At 35.5% G+C, this 23,131-nt stretch overlaps 1 pseudogene; it reads right to left on the bottom strand.

Moving 5' to 3' along the window:
* The window catches only part of LOC102020074, a 180,501-nt pseudogene extending 158,782 nt beyond the window's left edge, over positions 1-21,719 (bottom strand).
* Between the last annotated feature and the right edge of the window lie 1,412 nt (positions 21,720-23,131).

Raw genomic sequence — 23,131 nt, 5'->3', positions numbered from 1 at the left:
AAAGCACAGACTCGAATCCACTTGCCCTGCAGCACCTGGAGTACTTGCTCTCTTGGCGCAGGGTGCGTGGGGCTCAGAGAGTCTGCTTGCCTGGCTCAGAGAGCCTGCTCGCCCAGCCCCCAGCCAGAGAAGACTCTGGGCTCTTCAGTCCCTATCTCCTCTCTGCCACCACAGCGACTCAGTCTGTAATGTCTGCGGGGTCTTTGTTCTCGTGTCCTGGCCTCTGGAATTGGATGGGGCCTACCTGGCTCAGTGTGGGCATTTCAGCTGGGAATCGTGGTGGTATGCGTCCAGCACACACTCGGACCCAGGAGCCCTGCCACTCCCAGAGAACTCGCTGCCTGGGCGCAAGGCACGGGGTGCTGGGGGAGCCTGCTCAGCTGTCTCCGAGGGCCTGCTCGCCCCGCCCATCCCCTCCACCTAATAATCTTACATTGTTTTTGTTTTTGCTTCATCTTGTAGCTGTTAAATTATTTACTGATTCCTTGTTACTTTTAAGAGATCCTTTCTTTCACAATCATTAGTTGCAATGCTGTATTCAAGATCTGAAAGTGTATCTTCAGCTTCGTTCAAGTGATTTTGCCAACACTTGATTTTTTAGATATCTTTTTGAATATGTTTTATGCATGCTAATTTTTTCCTATACTGTTCATTCAAGGTTTACATCATTTTTCTCTGCTCCTCTATGTTCCTAGTTATGACTTCTTTAGATGTGCTGGGCAATTTATTCATTACTGTTGTCATTGCTTTTTTATCTGAGAGATTATTCTTATGTGATATCTTCTATGGTCTGATGAAGTTGTTTCTTAACTTCAGTTGTTATCGTTTCAGAAATGTCAGGTGTACAACTTCCAAGTTCTTTTGTGTCAATGTCTCTTGGACTTGTTCTGAGTGGGGTGCACATCTGAGATTGCATTTTGCTAACTGGTTTTACCATTTCCAAAGATGCACAGGTTACCTGGAGCTCAGCCTTACTCCCCCAGTGGTGTGGGAGTGACAGGGCAAGGAGCCCAAGGTGCTCATCATGCCTCTTGCGATGGTGTTTGTGGGTGGGGTGCAATTGGTGATGCCCCAGAAGCTTTCCCATGTTCATTTGGCTGCCATGCATGTGATGGAAGGGTGGATGTGGCTCACAGAGATTCCTGAACTTGTCCAGGGTGAAGCTTTGCTCCAGCTCAAGTTCCCCCAAGCTTTACAGGACTCAGCCAGTGTCCCTTGAGGTACAGTGGAGCATGGTTACTTAGGCTTCCAAAGCTGTCTCAGGGTCCAGCTCAGGTCCTGTGCCAGTTTGTTCTTACTCTGATATGTTGAGGGCCATTCTATATGATTTTTACAATAAATCATTTAATAATTGCATTGTTATTAGGTCTCTTGTCAAAGGTCTACTATCTTGCCATGCAAAGCAACTATATTAAGGAGTAATATAACTCCATGTGCCTCCAGTCAGTTTGGAGACCATGGTTGTGAGACGTTGCGACGCCCCAGGGCAAGATTACAACTGATTACAACAGAAACTTGGTTCCTTGAGAACCAAGTAATTTAAAAGAGGGTTTCTCCTTTGTGAAAAGAGAAACTTCTTATTCACCTGCCATCTCTCCACTATCCTCATCAACATAAGATGCTCAAGACCGGCGTGGTGACATTAAAAATGTACTTTTAGAATATGAAAAAGTAGGATACACTGCTAAAGCTGAATTGTTGGCTGACTTGGCTTCAGAATAACCTCTTAGGAATTGGTAAAGGACACTTCTGGGTGTGTTTGGGAGAGTCAGGAGGCATGACCTTTGTATTCTCTCCCTCCTTCCTCTTTGACACCATTTCGATGCTCTGCTTTCTAGTCACCCTGAGTAGGACAGCTTTGTTTTACTGAACCGTTCCAGTATGATTTCCTGCCTTGGAACCAGTTAGCCATAGTCTGGTTCCTCTCACACTGTGAACCAAATCATGTATCTTAATTTGTAGTTGCCTAGTATTTAGAATCAATGACACAGAAATAAACTATTCCAGGGAGTAATTTCAGATAGAAGTTAATAAAAGCTTATCTCAGTGGATAAGAGGGTAGAATGGAGGCAACCAGAGGTAGAAAAAGCAGGGAGCACAGAGGGAAGAGGAGATATTGGTCAGCGGATATAAAATGTACATGTATGTAGAAGGAATAACATGCATAGTGGGCTGACTAAAGATTATAATTTAATTTTTATATTAACTAATGAGAGAACTTTGAATTTTCTGACTAGGAAGAAGTGATTAATATTTTAGCTAATAGATTTGGTACATATGGTAATATGATCATTACATAATGTATACCTATGTTAAAACATCCCATTATATTGCACATGAATGGATAATTATTATGTCTTAATTTAAAACAGTAAATATTTATACCTTGAAAATTAATTTGGAACATATTGAACAAATATGAATAGCTTACACTGAGTTTTCCAGTTTGTAGTTTGATCCTTATTTTGGTTTTCTGGCATTAGGGTTTTTTTTGAAAAGTTTTTCATATTCTAGAGCAATGTGTAGAGACATCATACATTATTAATTAAAACATTATTAAAATGAATCTAATATTCAACTGTATAAATTAATTCATTGTGCTTGTTAAATATACAAGGCAGGATTAATTGACTCTATTGTGACAAAAGATAAAAAATAAAAGACACCACCTGAAAAAATCTGAAAGTGAAACAGTAACAGCTCTTTTGGGGAAAAGCTAATGCAGCCTGTGCCATTTTCAGCTCTCAGTTGTTTGCAGACAGGTCAACAAGGTTTCCAAAGGTACTCTGTGCTGGTAATCTCCCTGTTGTTCACAACTGCCTAAGGAGACAGAGGAGAAAATGTTGGATGCTTTGCCTGTCATATCTGCTGTTGCCTGAAGAATTGTAAAGAAAGGATAGGGAAAGGAATGGTAAAGAAAGATAAAGCAAAAAGCAATAGGCTTTGCTGATAATAATTTTCAGTATACCTAGAATAGGGTGAGATAGGGCTGCAGAAAAGCACAGATACAATAACGTTTCAGTTTACACATAGCTAAGAGGATAGAGTTAACAGTGGAAAGAAATATAAGATGATGAATTGCATAGTTTTGCTTGAAAAAATGAATGAGCTGAATGATTTCTTTCTGACTTAACCATCCTAAAGATGTTGATCTTATCATTAAGGATAAATTTAGGATCTCAGAAATTATAATCAATTATTTACCATGAATTGAAACTTCAAAATATAATCGTGCAGAAATAAAAGTCATTCCCTTCCTTAATTGAAAAATCCATAAATTCATTCTAAATTTAATTATAAATATGCATATATATGTGTGTGTGTTGCATACATAAATAAATATTTCTGAATACTTATAGAAAAAGTTAAAAGTCAAGGAAAAATGTGTGGACTATGGCATTAAAAATTATAGAAACATTATTGAGGAAAATCAAGTTAAATGAATTTTTTTTAATTGTACCTCATAAAAAGAGAAAATTATTGAACACCAAACTATGGAAAAATAATAGCAGAAGTTTTCTCTCCTATGAGTAACCTTTGTTTAGCAAAGTGATTTAATATCAAAAAATTTACTTATTATATGTTAGTGATAGTTACCTATGCACAAATGGAAATAAGCATCAAGTTTATATAAAATAAAAATTTCATCTATAAGGAGAAATATCAGAAAAATATTTCTCTACAAATCAGATACTGTTTAAATCATAATACAATATATACTTGCTTGATCGTTATATGTTAGTCTATAATAAATTTATAAGTAATGTCTCCTTGCCCTAAGATTTCTCCTGTGTATTGCAAATACAAAGAAACACACATTATTCTTAACCACAAGAAACAGAATGACCAAAGTTAAATTTGATTACACTGCTATGTAATAAGAAATATGTGATGTAATAATAATTAAGGTATTGGTGATTGAGAAAAATACAAGCAATTTCTTTAATTTAGTTCTTTCTAGAAAAATATAAGTAAAGCTAGAAATGGTGAACTTTAGTGTTTAATGAGAAACACTGAAAAGCTGGAATCTCTTTTGCTCTTGTTTATACTTTATGGTGCTGGGCACTGAAACAGGGTCTACTCACAAGGTACATCCTCCTCATTCATTTTCTATTTTTTATTTTGCAATAGGGTTTAATTCAGCTATTAAATTGCAATTACCCAATTCAAATTCCTCAAACTTTCCAACCTCTTTCACCAGCCTCTCAGAATGCTAGGATTGTATAAATGTATCATGACATGTGGCAGTTTTCTGTTTTAGAAGTGGTGCTCTCCAAAAAAAATGAAATACTTAAGAATCCATCCAAAAAAGGAAATAAAAGGCCTGGGGATTTAGCTCAGTGGCACAGTGCCTGCCTGGCAAATGCAAGGTCTTGAATTTAATTATCAGTACAGGAAAAAAAACAAAATCAAAAACAAATAAATAAATAAGAAAGTAAAAGATCTATACAGTGAAAATTACAGTACTCTGAAAAAGAGATCAATGAGGATTTCAGAAATGGAAATATATCCCTTGCTCAAGGAGAGGAAAAAACAACATTGTGAAAATGTCTAAAGTCCCAATACTATTGTTCAGTTTCAAGGCAGTCTCGATCAAAATATCATCAGTGTACCTTACAGATCTAGAGAAAACATTCCTGAAATGCACCTGCAACCAGAAGAGGCCTAGCACAGCAAAAGTAATCTTGGGTAACAAAGGCAAGGTGGGAAACATCACAATCGCTGACTTGAAATTATACTTAAAAGCTACTGTGCCAAAATCAGCAGTGTTGGCAGAAATAGAGATCTGAGGATCAATGGAACAGACTGGAAAATGCAGGCACAACCACAAACACACTCAACCACCTTATCTTCAACAAAAGGGTCAAACATGTTTACTGGAAGAAATATAGCCTCTTTAATTAATGCTGCTGGAAAAACTGGCTTTCCACATGCCAAATAGCAAAACCAAACCCATATCTATCACTGTGCACTAAACTAAAATCAAAATGGATCAAAATCTAATATTAAATCAGAAATATTAAATCTACTGGAAGAGAAAGTAGGTAGAATTCTTGAAGACATAGGGGTAGGCAGAGAGTTAATAAACAAAAACAAAACTGCATGGGAAATACTTCAAAGATTCAACAACTGGAATCTGATCTTATTGAAAAGTTTTTGCAAACCAAAGGAAATCAGCAACAGAGTAAAAAAAAAACCCACTAATTTGGAAAAAAATGTAGCCAACTATCAGAGAAAGGACTTCCATCTAGAACATGTAAAGAATTAAGAAAAATCAGGCCTCCAAAATTCAAAGAACTAATCCACAAAAGGGCATCTAAAATGAATTCTCACTTCTCAGAAGAAAAAATAGAAATGACATATAAATATATGAAAAAATGTCCACCATCATTTGTCATTCAAGAAATGCAAATTGATACATTTCTGAGATTCCATCTCACCCTGGGAAGAATGATTATCATCAGAAAAATCAGCCAATAACTAATGCTGGCCAGGCTGTTGGAGAAAACTAAGCCTTCTTCACTCTTGGTGGGAGTGTAGACTACTACAAGCACTAGTGTAACAGCTGTGGAAATTAGTGTGGAGATTCCTCAAAACTCTAGGATTAGAGGTCTTAGAGGTCACATTCAACCTAGCTATTCCTCTTCTGGGTATTTTTCCAGAATAATTGAAATCATCATACCCCATAGACATATGTGCACTCATATTTATAGCAGCAAATTTGTTATACCTAAATCTTGGGAAAAAAACCAAATGCCCATCAACTCAGGAGTGGATAAAGAAGATGTGGTATTTTTATACAATAGAGTGTTACTCAGCTATAAAGAAAGATATACAGGAGGCTTTTATAGGTAAATGGATGCAACTAGAGAGCATACTCAGAAGTTAAATAAATCAGACCTGCATGTGTAAATGTTGTTTTGTCTACCTAGTGTGAGAAACTGAAAGAGTAGATAACATCTGAAAGGTACAATACATATCTGAAAGGGAAAGAAACTGAAAAAATGGAAAGAACAAATGAGAAAAGAAAGAAAGAAGGGAATATATATATATATTAGCTAAGATAATTGCACTTAGTTTCTATTGGTTTATTGAAAGGAACAATTAATGCTTAATGTTTTCATCAATTTTGCATGCCTACATCTGGTAATCTGAACAACTACTTTGAAGATAACAATATGCAATATAAAAACCATTGCTGTTTTCCTATCATCTTGTTTTAAAACTTTGTGTCCTTTTTTAATGTTTTTCTTGTTTTTTTCTCTTTCAAATAAAAGAAAGAAGCAAGGCTATTAAGCAGGTGTCACATATAGTTAGACAAATAAAAATTAAAGAATAATTTACATATTAGGCACATAATGCAGAGGTTAAAGGTTCATATTTTATTTTTTGCATCCCAAATTTTTATTTCTGAGTCTATTTATGATGAAGTCAACAGTTTTTCTTTAATGACTTCTTGATGAAATAATCATGCAATCACAGTTAATAATATTTTATTAATGAAGCAATACCTTGCAGAGAGACATGCTGTTAGAAAAACAGACATAAATAAGTTTATTGTGGGGAAAGCTGAGCTGAGCATATGATCCACATATGAGAAGTGTCCTGGCCTGATACCTAGTTGACTGGCATTAAATTGACTCTACTTCTTGTACTATGCCCTGATGAAGCAATTCTCAAGTTTCCACACTTTTCTATACATTGCATATTTTTCATTCTTTACCTGGAGCTCTTAGTGTTTGTAAAGTTCAAGCATTAGTGAGGAACTGCCCTTACCTTCACTACACATAGTTAGTTTTACATAGGTACACAAGTACATTTGCATTTGTGAAAGTAGGAATTGATAAGTACCAAGACTGTGTGGTAAAATGACAAAACCCAGATGGAAAAGATGAGTAAATACTGAGAGTCGAAGAGTCCAGAAAACATCTCATATATCAACAATAACAATGATCTAACTAAAGTTTTTCAAAGACAGGTGCTCCTGAAAATATTTTGGCATATTATCTCCCATTACACTCAGTCGTGTAATTAGCAAATCATATGATCAATTTTTAGTGGAAGTAGGATCACCATATGACAACCAGTGAAGGGGCACAAAAATTATAACTCTCCAGAAAGAAAAGGGAAGATAAATATATTTCCTCCTTGGAAAGGAGACAACTGCAAATGAGGAGAGGACACAGTATCAAGTGTCTGACAAGTTGGTGACACTCACTTGCAGCCCAGGACATGAAAATCAAAACAGCAATGTGACAACACTAGAGTCCTATCAACTTGGCAAAATTTAAGTTAGAAAAGTGAAGGATAGCAGATATAAAGGAATAGCAACATTTGAGCTGTTGATATAGTAAAAGTATACTTCCCTGCACTCTATCTTTGAGAGATGCTCCTAACATTACTAATTAGAAGTACAAAAGGTTAAGTGCAGAGATGTGGGAGTGGCAACTTTAAGATTGATTATTAGAAGAAAAGACAAATGTAATACAGTTGATCTACACTGTGGGAAACTATGCAGCAGTTGAAAGTAAGCAGACAGACAAACACAATGAAGCTGTCTTAGTCACTTCCTTATGATGGGAAAAATATACTCAACATGCACAGCATAACATCAGAGAGGGTTATTTTGGCTCATAGTCCTGAGAGGGTTCAGTCTAGTGGGCTGCCTCCCAGGCAGGAAGGGCATGTGGAAAGGTCCCTTGGAGAAAAGCTTTTACACACTTGTGATCAGGAAGCTGAGAGAGAAGGGAAGAGCTGGGGACAAGAGTATACAACCAACCTAAGAGCGCCCCAGCTATAGTGCCCTCTTGCCTTTCATATACATGAGGCTCTGGGATGACATTTACATTTAAACTAATACAAGTATGTATAACAATATTATGTAAATAAAATGAAAATATCCCTCACGGCTACATGTATTTTAAAAATACCTAAGTATTCAATATTTTATTCACTCTTTTCCTTTCATTTTATGTATATTTAATTAGTTTCTGTTGAGAACATACTACAGGCTGGGAATATACTCAAGAACAAAAGCAGATAAAAACAATATCTTCTTGAAAATGTGAGTGCGGTGAAATGCTATGGTGCAAATTATGTTTCTCCAAAATCCCAGTGGTGAAGCTCTAAAGCACAGTACCTCATAATGGGACCTGTTTTGTAGATAGGACCTTTAAAGATGTGATTAAATTAAAATGTTGTCATTCCGGTATGCACTAAACCCTTCAGAACCGTTTGTTCGATGAGAAGAAGAAATTTCCATGCAGAAAATAGACATAGAGCATATAATGCCCCTTTGCTCCTCCAGAGAGATAATCATGGAGAAAGACAGCAAGAACACAAGGCAGGCATCCAAGTCAAGGAGACAGGTGTCAACTGAAATCCAACTCACTTGCATCCTTGTTCTTTGAATTTCAGACAGCTAAATTGCAGAAAACAAATTTCTGTTGTTAAACTATCTGTTTTGTACTATTTTGTTATGTCATCCCTATCAAATTAACACAGGAAAGAGGTTGATCAATTAAATACTCACATAAATACAGGGAAAAATGAGTACTGGTATTATAAAAAATATATGTCCTTGGGGCATTAACAGCAGGAAAGTCAGAGATTTATGAGTGCTGGAACGCACCCTGAGAGAAGGAGGAGCAGTGTTTTGTGAGAGGAATCAGAAGACAACAGCCAAGGGAAGGGGAATAAAACACCCAAAGGCTGTGTTGGGAACTTCATAGTTCAAGTAGGATTTGCACACTTTACAATCACCACGCAGGCCCACAGGGTGGCTTATGACTGAAATCCCATCACTATGGGAGTCTGAGGCTGAAGGACCCAAGTTCTAGCCCAGCCAGGACAAAGGAGCAACTTAGTGAAACTCTGTCTCAAAATCACAAATCAATAAAGGGCTGGAGATGTTGTATGGTGCGGTGGTCTGGCACTCAACACATACTGCAAAAGTAACTATGAAAATAAATGATCGCTTTTAACTGCTGTTTTAACAGTGATATTAAATACATGTTTTCACAGCCAAAATTATGAGAATGTAAAATTCAACACATCATATTACTCTACAGAATGAAATGTTTTTATTTTTAATAGCACCTTACCAAAACATCATTAAAAATGTTTTTAACTCACTATGCCATGAAGAAATAAATTTCTAAGACTGACTGATTCAAATTAGCTGTCTTTTCCTGGATTAAATTTATATCATTTACCTCATATAGACAGAGCTAAATCGATTCACTTCATCAAGATAAGAGACATAATTAAATCTATCAAGACAGAAATGTACCCCAAAGATGGGGCTTTATGGTAATCGATACAGTTGCTATTTCATGTTCATGGATTGTACATCCAGGAAATCCTCCTCACAGAAATCAAAAATACACCGAAATAGGCTAGGGATATATCTCTGTGGTATGGAATCTCCTTAATGTGTGCAGGACCTTGATTTACTCCATAGTACTGCAAACAGGACAATATAGTAAACACGTACAAGCTATGTTTTCTTGCCTTTATCCCTTGCGAAACACCAAATCATAAATTCTCAGATTGTATTAGGCATGATAGGTCCAGGTATGCCATATTGTACTGCACTTTATTGTACTTCCCCCACATTACATTTTTTAGACAAATTGAAGATTTTTGTATCCTACCTTGAAAAATATTCTAGTGGTACTATTTATCCTCCAGCAGTTTCTCATCTAATGGCTCTGTGTCACATTTTGGTAATTTTTATATTACCTCAACATTTTCCCATAATTATTACATGTGTTATGATGATAAATGATCGGGAATCTTGGTAGATAATATTGTAATAGCTTTAGGATTCCACAAACTGTGCCCATATAAGACAGTGAATTTAATCAGTAAAAATATGTGTCTGACTGTTCCCTGAACTGCTATTTCTACATGTCTGTCCTCTCCTCTCCTCAGGCCTTCCTACTGTCCATACTACTATAGAAATCTTCCCCGCAGTGACTTCTCAGCTTTTCACTTCCTCAGAAGTGATGTCAGGAGCAGTGAGAATCCAAAATCTAGGCCTCTTGCATCACAGTTAGCCAACTTCAGAATGTAAAGGAAAATCTTCTTGAAGGAAATGTAAAGGAATACTTCCATGAACACAAAAATAATGAAGTAAAACAAGCAAGTGGTGCAAGATGTTTCAGGGGCCTGCATAGTTCAAACCATACACATTACCCTAAACCAAAGCTAAATCTACAGCAAGGCCTTTACACCTTTAGAATCTGTGGTGGCCAAGAGACTTAAGGAATATGTAGAAGAAGAGTTTGAAGCTAAGAAAGGTTTGTCCATGCAGGTTAAGGAAAAAAGCCATTTCCACAGTATAAAGTGGTGAGATGAGTTAACAAGTAGTGATGTAGAAGCTGCCAAGAGATCTAGCCAAGATCACTGATGAAGGTGGCCACAGAAAACCACACACATTCAGTAGAAATTAACTGTTCTTACTGTAGATTAGGAACATACCAGCTAAGACTTACCTATCTAAAAAGGAGAACTCAGTCCTTGCTTTAACACTTAAAAGGAAAGTGAATCACTGGTGAGGAAATAATGAAGCTAGTGAGGTGAAGTTAATGATGACTTATTTATTATCCTGATTATCATAATGTTCTTGAGAATTACATGTGGTCTGACACTCTCAGTGAAAGACTAAGCCTGGATGACAGAAATTTGATTTTAGGAATATTGTGGTTTGCTCTATTAAAACCAATGTTGAGACCTACTGGTCAAGAAAAAACAAGGTTTCTTTCAGAATACTACTGTCACCAACAGTGTACCTGATCATTCAAGAGACTAGAGAAAAATGTACAGTGAAATTAATGCTATTTTCATGTCTGCTAATACAATTTTCATTCTGTAGCTCATGCCTGAAGGAACAATATTGACTCTCAAGTTCTATTATCAAAGAAACATATTTCATAAGGGTATAGTTGCCGTATGCAGTGATTCCTCTGGTGGAGCTAGGCAACTTAAATTGAAAACCTACAGGAAAGGTGCCATCATTGTAGGGGTAATTAGGGAATTTATGCTCCCAGGATTAAGTCAAAATACTAACATTAACAGAAGTTGAAAAAAAGTTGATTCTAGTCCTCATGGATGGTTCAAGGCATGAAGAAGACCTTTAAGCAACAAAGTTTTTTTGAATTAAATATGTACTTTTTGAAATAATGCTTTTGCAAATTTATTAGGCTACAATATAGTGTGAACCTAAATTTGCATGCACTAGTATACAAAAGAACCTCATGTTTCTCAGTTTATTGAAATTTGTGTCTTAATGTATTGGCCTACAACTGAACACACACTGTCTTTGATATACACCTGTGCTCTAAAAATAACTGAAAGGAGGATTTGCATAGATTATGCACAAACACTATGCATTTCTTGCAAGACCCTTGCACAGTTTCAGATTTTGCTGTCTGTGGAGTTCCTGCAACCAGTGGATACCAGGGTATCTTAGATACCAACGACATGGTATTGGCTATGTTCTAGTTCACTATGCTATTTTAGTTCCATAAAATCATCACATGTTTTTATTTAAATTCAGAAATCATTTTAAGCTTTAAAATAATTTAATTAAGTTTTGCAGTAACTTCATAGATTTCTTGTTGATAATCCGGCAACTAACTCAGGATTTTAGCCATTGCCTATGTTGAATGAAATGGATGATGTTATTTTAAATATTCTTCTATAGTTTCCTAAATGGATACTTTAAATCTCATCTATTTTTTTTGCATGAGCTTGGTTTCAGGTATGTAAAATTTCCATAGATTCTAGTGCAGCTCCTAGGATGAGTTGTATGTAGTTTAATACTCAGATTCTCTACTGACATTTAAAAACATGCAATATGGATATAATGCCCTTTCAAAGCTCTGTGAATAAAATAAGTTAAGTACTTTGAAGTTCTCTTGTCTTTCCTGATTATGTGTGTTTTTCCTGGGCTGTGTTTGTTGTCTTGTTGATATTGTTTGGTAAATTTTTTCAATTGTTTTTCATAAAAATATGGTAATCATCTCTTCTCTACTTAGATCAGTGGATAAGAACTTTATTATTTATTGTAGGTAATAAGTATAGGTCGAATTATTTGTGGAGATGTATGATGTATTTAATTAATTATGTGTTCCACTTAGTGAGATAGCTAAGCTCAAAATCTGAAAGTATGTGAATTAATTCAAACTTTCATCTTCTATTTAGTTTACAAGGAAAACAGAGCAGTAACACAGGCAATGAAGTAGAATTTGAACAATTTAGTATAACAAATCTAGTATTTTATTTTAACATGACTTGTATTTTGTGTTATATTTTTATTTATTTGTGGGTACAGATTATCATTTTTTTGTCCTTTAATCCTCTATTTTAACCATTTACATGTGTACTAAAAGACTAAATGTTCCAAAAATAAGTGTTTTAATTAAGATTTATATTTGGTTTCCAAAATGGAGCCAATAATACTAGAGCTGATGCACTGTGCCCAGTTCTTAGGAGAGTAGAGGAGCAGACATTCCCAGAAGTCCCGGGTTTTCCATAATCTTTTCACCAATTAGAATCAATGCATCAGAGCCTACTTTTCCTCTTGCAGTATACACAGGCTCTGGTGTTCTTTTTTTCTTTTTTTGTCTTTTTGAGACAGGTTCTCCCTATGCAGTTCAGACTGGCCTTGAGCTCAGTTTGCAGCCCAGACTGGTCTCAAACTTGCAGCAATCCTCCTGCCTCAGCCTCCCGAATGCTGGGATTACAGACATGTGCCACCATGCCCAACTAGACTCTGGTGTTCTAGAAAGTAAAATAATTTCAATCACACTTTCAGTATTACATTTTGTGAGCTCTGTTTGTTATTTTCTCTTCTTTAGTTTATCAGTTAATAAAAGTCTATCTTCCACTTTTCAGAAATGCACACATGTATCAGTTTTAATGGTGGCCAGTACCTATTCCTCTTGATATTATCTGTGCGCCATTATTTTAATGTCAGTGTAATTTGTTAAGACCAGGGAATTTAAAACACAGTACAGAGCCTGTTCTCAATACAGATAGCAATGTCAGCATTTATAACTCTAGAATAATGGTCACAACTCAACACATTTTATTTTAATTAATAGAATCTTCTAAAAATATTAGAAAGAATTAAAATTAATATTACTATATTTGCCTTTGACATTCCCTCTTTCATTATATGTGTTATCTGTTGATTTCTTTTTCAAATATGTCTACATGTATACACTGAATTTTGAAGATTTATAGGTAAAACAGGTTAAAGAACTAAGCAAGCATTATTAATCACTATTAATTATTTTATGTCTTTAATTCTATTTTTCTTACCTAAGTAGTATACCAAATTTTTTACAACTTATTTTATTTTATTTTATTTTTTTTTTTATTTTAAGGATAAAAGGAGGGAAACATTAACAGACATATAACATTTTACAACATATCACAAGCACAATACAGACAATACAGAGTTACAAACAAAGTGGTAGGGAATTAACAATGGTGGTTGTATTACATATTGATATCTTCAAAGTGGCTTCTCATGAAAACAGATATAGACATGCAATACTGGTCAACCAAAGACTCATTGACAGTTTCTTTCAGCATAGAAACAGCAGATAGAAGAACAACCATGTTATCTATCCTGTATATACATACATACAAAATTTCTCCTTCTTTCCCTTCTCTTTTCCCACATCCCAGAAGCCCTTTACTCTTCGGTGGTTTCCTATCATTTCACAGTGTCTATCATACCTCCGAGTTTAACTTAACTCTTTCAAGTTTTACACTAGTGTTTTACTACATGTTTTCTTTTATATATGTCTTATGAAGAAATAAGATATTACTTGAAAACAGAATGCACATTTACAAACTCACTTAAAATAACAATTAAAAATCCAGGTCATTGATGTACTAGAAGAAAATAATCTCAAAGCATTGATAAAGATTAAATGCCTGCAGCATTTGGAGATAATTTGACACTTGAAGCAACTAGCTGCACTGTATAACATTAGTGTTTATAAGCACACTCTCTAATCCATTCAAAGAAAAGATTGTGGTGATATTGGTTTAGAGCAAAAGAGACTAGATATTTTTATTTTAAAGATTAAGAAAACTAACAAAATAACAATGAAGGCAAAATCAAAACAACACAAAAGCAACAAAAATGATAGATGACCTTAAAACAAAATGGTAGGAATTAACAATGGTTGCTACATTACGTACTGTCATCTTCAACAAATTTTCTCAGTACCCTAGATGTAAGAAGATAAGATTGATCAAACAATCAAAGACACTAACAATAATTAAAAAAAAAAAACATTGGAAATGATGCAGAGTTTCACCATACAAGAAGGCAGAGCTTCACCATGCAAGAAGGAGAATATATTTTGAGGTAGTCAAACGACTAGAAAGTAGGGGCACAGAACAAAGTTTAGAAATGGAATTTTACAAAAGTTGTACCCTTGCATTCTATATATAATTTTGTCCCAAAGTCAGGACTGGCCTGTTAAAAATACCTACACACAGAGCACTGTTGTTCTTTAAGTGAGATCCAAAATAATGATAGAAATTAATAAAGATTTCAGTTCCTGACCAAAACAGGGGAGAGATAAACATTAAAGGCTGAGTATAACCAAGCTAACTTTTTGCTATAAATATATTCATACATACATTCATACATGCATGCATACCAATAATACCTTTCAGTAATGTAAACACAATTCAAAATCTTTCCAATTCACAAAACTTAATGTGCCAGTTAGTCTTAATTTTTAATTTGACTGTATTAAGAGACTCCTGGACTAATGACTGGAGCACAGGGATGCTATTTTGACTGGATCATGGGGATGCTGATGTTCATATATGAAGGAGGTGGGCTCATTTGGAGGAGGAATATATTTGCAGGTTTGCATGTGGAGGCAGTATCTCGCACTGCAGTTCTTCTCCCCTCCTCAGCTCCCTGATCACCATGGAGTGTGTAACTTTTTCACCACATCCTTATGCCATAGTGTTGTTTCACCTTAGACTCCCAGCAATAGAAGTAGAGCACAGACTGAAAGTGTGGACTAAATAAACTTGTATACCTTTAGGTTGAGGGTGTTAGGTATTTTGCCATGTCACCAGTATCTAAAGTCCATAATAAAATTAAACATCACAAAACAACCAAAGAAATAGAAATATGTGAAGATAGCCCAAGGAATCAAACAATAGACAACAAAATAAGCATGTACTGGAGATATAGAAGAGTATCAAAACAATTTCAGCACTTAAAATATAATCATACTGAATGAACAGATGGAAATCTAGGCAGAAGCCCAGAGAGAAGATACAAAAACTGAAACAAAAATTCTGGACTAAAAAATGAAATAAGTGAAATAGAAAATGCACCAGATAGCCATAATGGCAAATTCAAATGACAAAAGAAAATGAAAGTGAACTTCTTAAAGATTCAACAGTAATCACTGAATTTAGAGATAGGAATTAGAAGGACTACAACAAAGGGGTTTAAAATAAGAATAATTGGACTCTCACAGTCAAGAACTGAAAAAATATTTGAAGAAATAATATACAAGAATTTTCCAAAATTTTTTATATATATATGAAGATTCTGCAAGCTACAAGAAATATAATTACAAGGGAAACTATACCTAGGTAAATCAAAATCAAAATTTTGTAAAGCAAAGATAATACTGAAATGTAGCCACTGAAAATGGCATACAAATGGAGGCACAAAGACAGTAAAACACCTTTTACCTGTTAAGGTCTCATCTATACTATACCTGCAAATTGTATTTGTTACATTTTTTCCATTTTGCAAATCATTTCACCCATTCCAGTTCATGTGAATTCACCTTCAAATCTTAGTTTAAACATTTCTTCTCACATATCTTATCATATTCATACTGATATAATTACGTGAATGACTACTAAATTAAAATATTTTTCTTGGCCCAACTATAACTGTAAAGTCAAGTTATTGCTTCTGTTAAATAATTTTATTCCCAAATTTTGATGGAAGTATTATAGCTTATTCATTTTTGAATACTTCCCCAGAATACTCCCAAGAAGTTGAAGATGCATAAAATGCTGATTCAGTCATTCAACTCTCATGCAAGTTGCTTCATATTTAGAAGTATATGTACTATGTCAATAGTTTAAAATCTCATGATTGGGTAGATATTAAAGAAGTAAAATAACATTAAGAATAACATCACACATTGTAACAAGTAAATTAATAAATTCTGAGACTAAGGAAAGGAACAGAAGAAAAAGACAAGAACTCAGGGAACCCATTTTAGACTTGGAGTTAAAGAGAATTGCACGGCATAATGTGCTTTGCTTCATTATTTAAGTTTATACAGCTAAATGGATTCTCTGGAGACATTGATAAGCTTGGAAGAGGAACACCTTGCTTAGGTTTTAAAATTATTTTTCTTTAAATCTCCTTATTTCATAAAGAATTCACAACAAAGTCCAGTATTTTGTAACTTCAGAGCTAATTAAAGCAACAGTGTTGATGAATATTATCTTTTAAAATAATTTTGACCATTTAAATCAGGTGACTAAGGAAATAAAATTTTAACCAAATAAGAAACCTTAATGATGAATTCAGAATATTAACAATTTCAGTTATTAATATATTGGTGTCATAAATGTTAACATTATACCCAATTAGAAGCAAAATAGCAAAACAAAACCAATAGCTTGAGAAGATAAGGGGAAATATTACAGAAACTTTGAAAGAAAATTGAATTAGTAATTCATTATTTATACTAAATAAGTACATATTAAATGCACAATAGATAAAACTTCATACTTCCTAGCTAGAAGAAATCTAGAGTTTATAAATACATAACAAGTGTACAGTTGCGAAGAAAATCAGTGATAAATGGCAAGAGACAAACATTGAAATAATCTTATTCAGCATTTGTATTTCCAGCATGATTGAGGATTAGATTACCTAAACATATTGAATACAAACTCTCTAAAATCACCTAGAATTGTGGAATTAGATTTCTGAAGGATTTTCTTGAATAATACAAGCTAACTGGTAGTTAAGGAATTCTTAATGGAAAAACTGAATGCAAGTAGAATTATATGGAATAATGCAATAAATGCAATTAAAAATGCTTCACATATTTTTATGAAAATCTTATGAGATACAATTTTACATTTTTGTTTTTTAGGAAAGAAAATTAGAACAGTAAAATATATGCATATTTCTGTGTCTGAATATTCATATTTTATTCATGCCTATATATTTGATTTATTGGATTCTATTTTATCATATCTGACACATATGATCATGACCATATCTGATGGTACTGGACAAAATGGCATGAAATATTGTGAAAATCTATCAAAATGATATTAGGAAAAAAGTGTCCAAATGATAAGTTATGCAAAACCTTATCCATAATACATTGCATCTAGAAGGAAAAGTAACCTTATGTATTACATGAGTGTAAAGCTCAGTAAATCACATTTTAAAACATACAATTTGTATAAAAATAGAGCTCACTTACAAGTTCATTTTGTAACTTCAGTAACCCATTTCTGCTGAAAAATCACAATTTTTTGAATTTTTACATGAATTTACATAGGTTACCTAGAATAATTCAAGGAAGAAGGTTTAAAGAAAAAATTTTTTATTTTCTTAAAAGAAAAATTTTTAGTTATGTTCTGGTGTTATGGGTTTCCAAAAATGGAACACTAAATATTAAAAGGTGAATGCTATAATAAGTCATAGCTCTATGCAACTCTGTTAATGAAGAAAAAGTTGTTTTCTTTAAAATCACACTCCTGATATTTTTATTCTTTTCTCTGTGTTTTTTATTGAATAAAATTTGAATTAACATATCTTTGTTCAGTCATTAGTACATTTGCTACGAAGGCAAGGATTATGTGATTACATGGTATTCAGGTCCATGCTATTCTTATGCATATTTTAATAGAACCCCAAATTATAATAATATATGAGCAATAAGTCTTACTTGTGTAACTGAAAGCTTTAGTCTAAATTATGTTCACAACTTCTCTAAATAATAATTTAGTAGGAGCATAAAGGCAAGATGTGAATCAATTAGATATTACCTGACTGATTTCCTATGTTTAGTTAACAATATATTTAGTTAGATTAATATTTGGGTTTCTAAATTCTCAGGTAAATAATTAAAATAGTAATTATTAAAGCCAAGAGCACATGGCAAGACCAAGTTGTTTTCAAAATTAAAGATTCTGATAATTAAACAAAAACTTGCTCATATCAAAACAAAGACATGATCTCTTGCCATTAAACATTTTACTATGTGTTCATTCAAATTCATCAAAAATATCTTGATTTAAATTTAGAAATATCTAGTTTAGTGAGTGTTGTGAGTAAAATTGTCTCCCCCTCCAAAAAAAAGGCTACCTATGAATGATACCCTGTTTATAAAGCAGGACTTTGTGTATGTAATCAAGTTAAGAAGATGAGACACAGGATTAGGGTGGCACTATATCCAATGATTGATGTCTTTATGAGGAGAGAGACTTGGAGACAAAGATGTACAAGGAAGTTTATGTGAAGATAGAGGTAGAAACTACAGTACAATGGAATTACAATTCTGGAATGTCAAGGAAGGCTAGTAACTACTAGAGTTGGAAGAGCCAAGGAATGAATAGTCTTTCCTATAAACATTCAAAAGAAAGAAAGCACTGCTGACACCTTGATTTTCGACTTCTGGACTCCTGTTTTCAACTACTCGGTTGTGCTTTGTTGTAGCAACCCTGGGAAACATAGTGAGTCAAAACATTCACAAAAAAGCAGGTTTGTGTTTTCTTTTTGGAGACAGGATCTTGCTCTGGAGTTTAGGCTGGCCTTAAATTTGTGGCAATCCTTTTGCCTCAGCCTCCCAATTCCTAGGATTACAGGTGCACCACCACACCCAGCATAAAATAGTTATTTTTTGGCTTTTTAATTTTTTGGACAAGTTTTCATTATTATTTTATTCATTAGTGGCTTTTCTGCTACCAACCCTTACTATAGATATTTCTCAAGGATCAGTCCATTTGTCTTGGCTGTTCTACATTTTCCTACTGAGACTGAATTTGCAACAGCTAATCTCAAATTTATTCATCCTGTATTTCCAATTGCTTTGCAGCATGACACTGCTTGGTTATTGCCTAAGTATAATTTACACAGACCTGACCTTGCTTAAGCCTGGGCTCCAATTTCTTCCCACTGATTTTCATACTGAAGTTACTGCATTTAGTACAGGCTAAAATGTCATCCATTAAAAGATACTATTGGAGCTGGGGATTTAGCTCAGCAGCACAGCACCTGTCCAGCAAGTGCAAGGTTGTGAGTTCGATCCCTGGAACCAGAAAAAAAACAATAAAAAAAAAAGACAAGTAAAAGATTACTATTATTTTTTTCATACCATTAAGGAACAAAACAAATGTAAGACTCAACTGGACTCAGAGATATTATGAAAAACTGTGAGAATCAATGAATATAACAAAGGGATCACTGTTTCATTCTGAATACTTTGATTCCTCCCATTCCCTCAGTGTACACATTCAGTATTATTAAGTACTGATTCTTCCTTTATAAAGTCTAGCAATATCTATTTTCTTAGGCATACCCAACCTGTCGCTGTAAACTGGACATGCCTGGTTGGCCTAGGCTGCACTTAGTGAAGAGGAATTATCTTAGGCTGCATATACAATATAGTTAATGTATTTAAATGACAAAATTCCATTATTTATTTAGTTAGTTAATGTAGTTTGTCTTTTTGAGACAGGGTCTTGCCATGTCGTTCAGGCTGGCCTTGACTTACTACGTAGCTCAGGCTGGCCTTGAGTTTGTGGTGATCCTACTGCCGCAGCCTCCTGAGTACTGGGATTATAGTCATGCACACTGTTTTTTGTTTTTGAGACAGGGTCTCACTATGTAGCCCAGGTTAGTCTCGAACTTATAACAATGTTTTTGTCTCAACTTTCCAAGTGTTGGGATTAGAGGTGTGCCCCACCATCCCCCAGTGTCTCTATGTATCATCAATGTTTGCAATATGGTAAGGTTTCAATAAATATTTTAATATAGAGTGAAACACTAACTGGATTTTAAAAACTTTTCTTGTGTACTGAAATTAATTCAGAACTAGTATCTCTCCTTTGTCCCATCACACATTGTTCAGCCATTCCCCCCAGTGGGTACACTGTAAAAAAAAATTGTAGCGCTAATATTATCTTTTAAAATCCAGTTATGTTTTACACTTCTTTATATTTCCTATAAAATTATGAACAATTTAAAAAAATCTAATAAGTACTTTAAAATGTCAGAATTGACCATAGCACTATGAAAATCACAGAAGGCAGCACTGTACCTAGAGAGGAAGACTTGGAATATTCAGATGGTCCTCTTGGACTTGTTCACTCAATGAATCATAAGATGCGTTGACAGACTGGGACACCTCCTCATGGGCCTCCTCCTCACGTAATCTTCCTTCTTTGACTCAGACACCTTCTTCGTTGCCCAGAGGTAAGGCAGCTTTTGTGCTCTCACAAGTCGCACAATCAGTCAGTCTTCTACCTACATCAGATGGGCCAGGTAATTCTTAAGTCCGAGTGTTTTCTGCCTGCTTAGCTGTCTCAGACTGAATCCTCCTATCAATTCCAAAAGAAAAAGTTCAAGGAAAAGATAAGGAAGAGTCCACTGGTTAATTTCTACTTTTTGTGTAGGGAGCTGAAGAATTTGATAACTGCTGTGAGCTTGTTTGTGTGCTGCACTTTACAGGACTCTCAGGAGACATAACCATGTAGCTTAGTTCTTTCCCCCACGCTGCACTCTGAAGACATTGGAGAAATGCTTCCATCTTGAGAAGTAAAATTGCCCCTAGAATTATTTTCTTGTCCAGCATCTAGACTCTTTTCTGTCTTGTTATTAGGTGTATTCTATAAAATACTTGATTTCATGAACTCTGAGCAGGTGCTAGCAACACTCAACATCTGCACATAGCTGGCTGCAGCTAGAACATCAATAATTTTCTGTGTTAATTGACAGAGTGGCTGTGTAAGCATATTCTAAAAGAGGTGTAAAGCCAGTCACGGTCACATAATGCAGATCCAACACACTTGATTTCATCCTCTGCTTGGCCTACAAGTTTGGTGCAAAAGAAATCACTGCAAGCTGCTCGTACCACCTTATGTGCCCGGAAGATTTTTTTCTGGACGCGAATGGTGATGTCACAGAAATGTCCATCATTTCGCAGCATATTTAGTTTCTCAAGCATTTCCTGACTCTGGGAAGAGGACCTATATGCGTACGTTTTCACTTCCATCTTTTCCTTCTTCTATAGATGCTTGTCAAGGATGTAAATCAATCAGAAATGTCTTTGATTGGGATCGTGTGGTTCAGGGAAGAAACATGTCTTCAGAGCAAGTGACAGTCATAATCCAGGGACCATCTGCGGGCGGCAGGCGGCAGGCGTCGGGCAGGAGGCCTGCTGTTGCTGCTCCTCCTGCCAGGCTGAGGCTGCTGCGGCCCAGAGAAGGAGGCGGATCCGGCTGCTCCTCTCCTTCACCGGAGCGCCTGACCGATCTCTGCCCTCTGTGCCTAAGCCCTTGGGCAGCCTGTGTGTGGGGCACGGTGAGAGAGCGCAGAGGCGAGGAGCGCGGCCCGGTGCCAGGAGGGGTCCGAGGGAGGCGCGAAGGAGCCATAAGCAGCGGCAGTTGGCTGAGAGTGGGGGGCGGTTAAGTGCGGCAACTGGTTCCAGTTTTCCAAGAGGGCGTGGGTAAGGGAGGGGTAGGCGGCTGAGAGGAGGGAGGGGGAGGTTGGGAGGGAGAGGCCGACCCTCTCTTGCGCCGGTGCTGCCCTTGCCACTCTGCTCCTAATAGTTTCTATAGAAAAAATTTAGAAAACAAAATTTAAGCAATACCTCTCTAATCTCAAATCAAATGTTGAAAATATTATGACTGCCTAGCTTGCTTATTCTAAGAACAAAAGCTGCATAAGTCATTTTGTTTTAAACTGTCGAGAAAGATACATTACTTAAGCCAGATGAGCTCTGAGACTACAGCAGAGAGACCCTGCAAATGTCAGGTAAAATCCAGAGATGACAAGTATATGGTCCTGGAATGCAAGTCTATCAAAAGGAAATGTGCCAGAGCAACATCTCAATAAGCAAGAAGAATATTCAGTGCTGTTTTAATACAAAATATATTGCTATAGAAATGACACTGATGTTTAAATATTTGCCTATTAAAACTTACAAAAATGCCTCTTTCAAACTGAAGAAACTTCACAATTATCTAATCTCTTGCTAACTTTAGTCTATTTTATAAATCAAAATAAAATGTATGACATCTCAATGATACTGCACAGAACTAGTCAAAATCATTAGTAACTATATACTAAACAAAGTGAATGTAATAAATTATGCAGACATAAAGTAATGCCTTGAAGCCATATGGCACCAAGTCACAAGACCAGATTGGATGTACCTTTCCTCAACTCAGTATTCAGAGTTGTTCAGTTGATAGCATGAAACCAAACTGATAAATACTATAAAAGTGGTCCCTCTCTCCCCTCAAAAGAGTAGTCAAAGGTGAACAACTAAAATATATGGGGGAGGCAGTCCACATCTGGGCCCTGGGTGTGCCCTGAGCTGCTTGGGGACACTGGACCAGGGAGTCCACAATCTGCTGTCATTGTGGTTCACATCTGTGACTCGGGAGAGCTAAGTACACTCCACCAACTGCCTGGAGACCCTCAACTGGGCATCCCATCTTGATCACCATGGTGGAGCAAGTCTGATCCTCAGGAAAACTAGGAATGCTAGGGACCTTTGGTGAAATGCCAGAGAAGAGTAAGGCTCTCTGCCTCCAGCATCAAAATGACAAGATAAAGGAGTAAAATGCAATCTCAGAACTCCACCCCACCAAGTTAGGAGACAGCAACATAGGAAAACTTGGTAATCACACACCTGAAATCTCTGAAATGATTGCAATTTAAGTAAAGAAACAACTTCATCAGGCCATAGAAGAAATCAGACCACAAATAATCCCTCAGGTAAGAAATGAAAGGACAACAATAATGAAAAAATTGCCCAGTAAGTCTAAGGAAGAGAAATATATATATATATATATA

This window comes from Chinchilla lanigera, unplaced genomic scaffold (genome assembly GCF_000276665.1).
Source record: "Chinchilla lanigera isolate Chin_1 unplaced genomic scaffold, ChiLan1.0 scaffold00002, whole genome shotgun sequence".
In the NCBI taxonomy this organism is placed as follows: Eukaryota; Metazoa; Chordata; class Mammalia; order Rodentia; family Chinchillidae; genus Chinchilla; species Chinchilla lanigera.
This window is presented reverse-complemented; position numbering and strand designations above follow the sequence as displayed.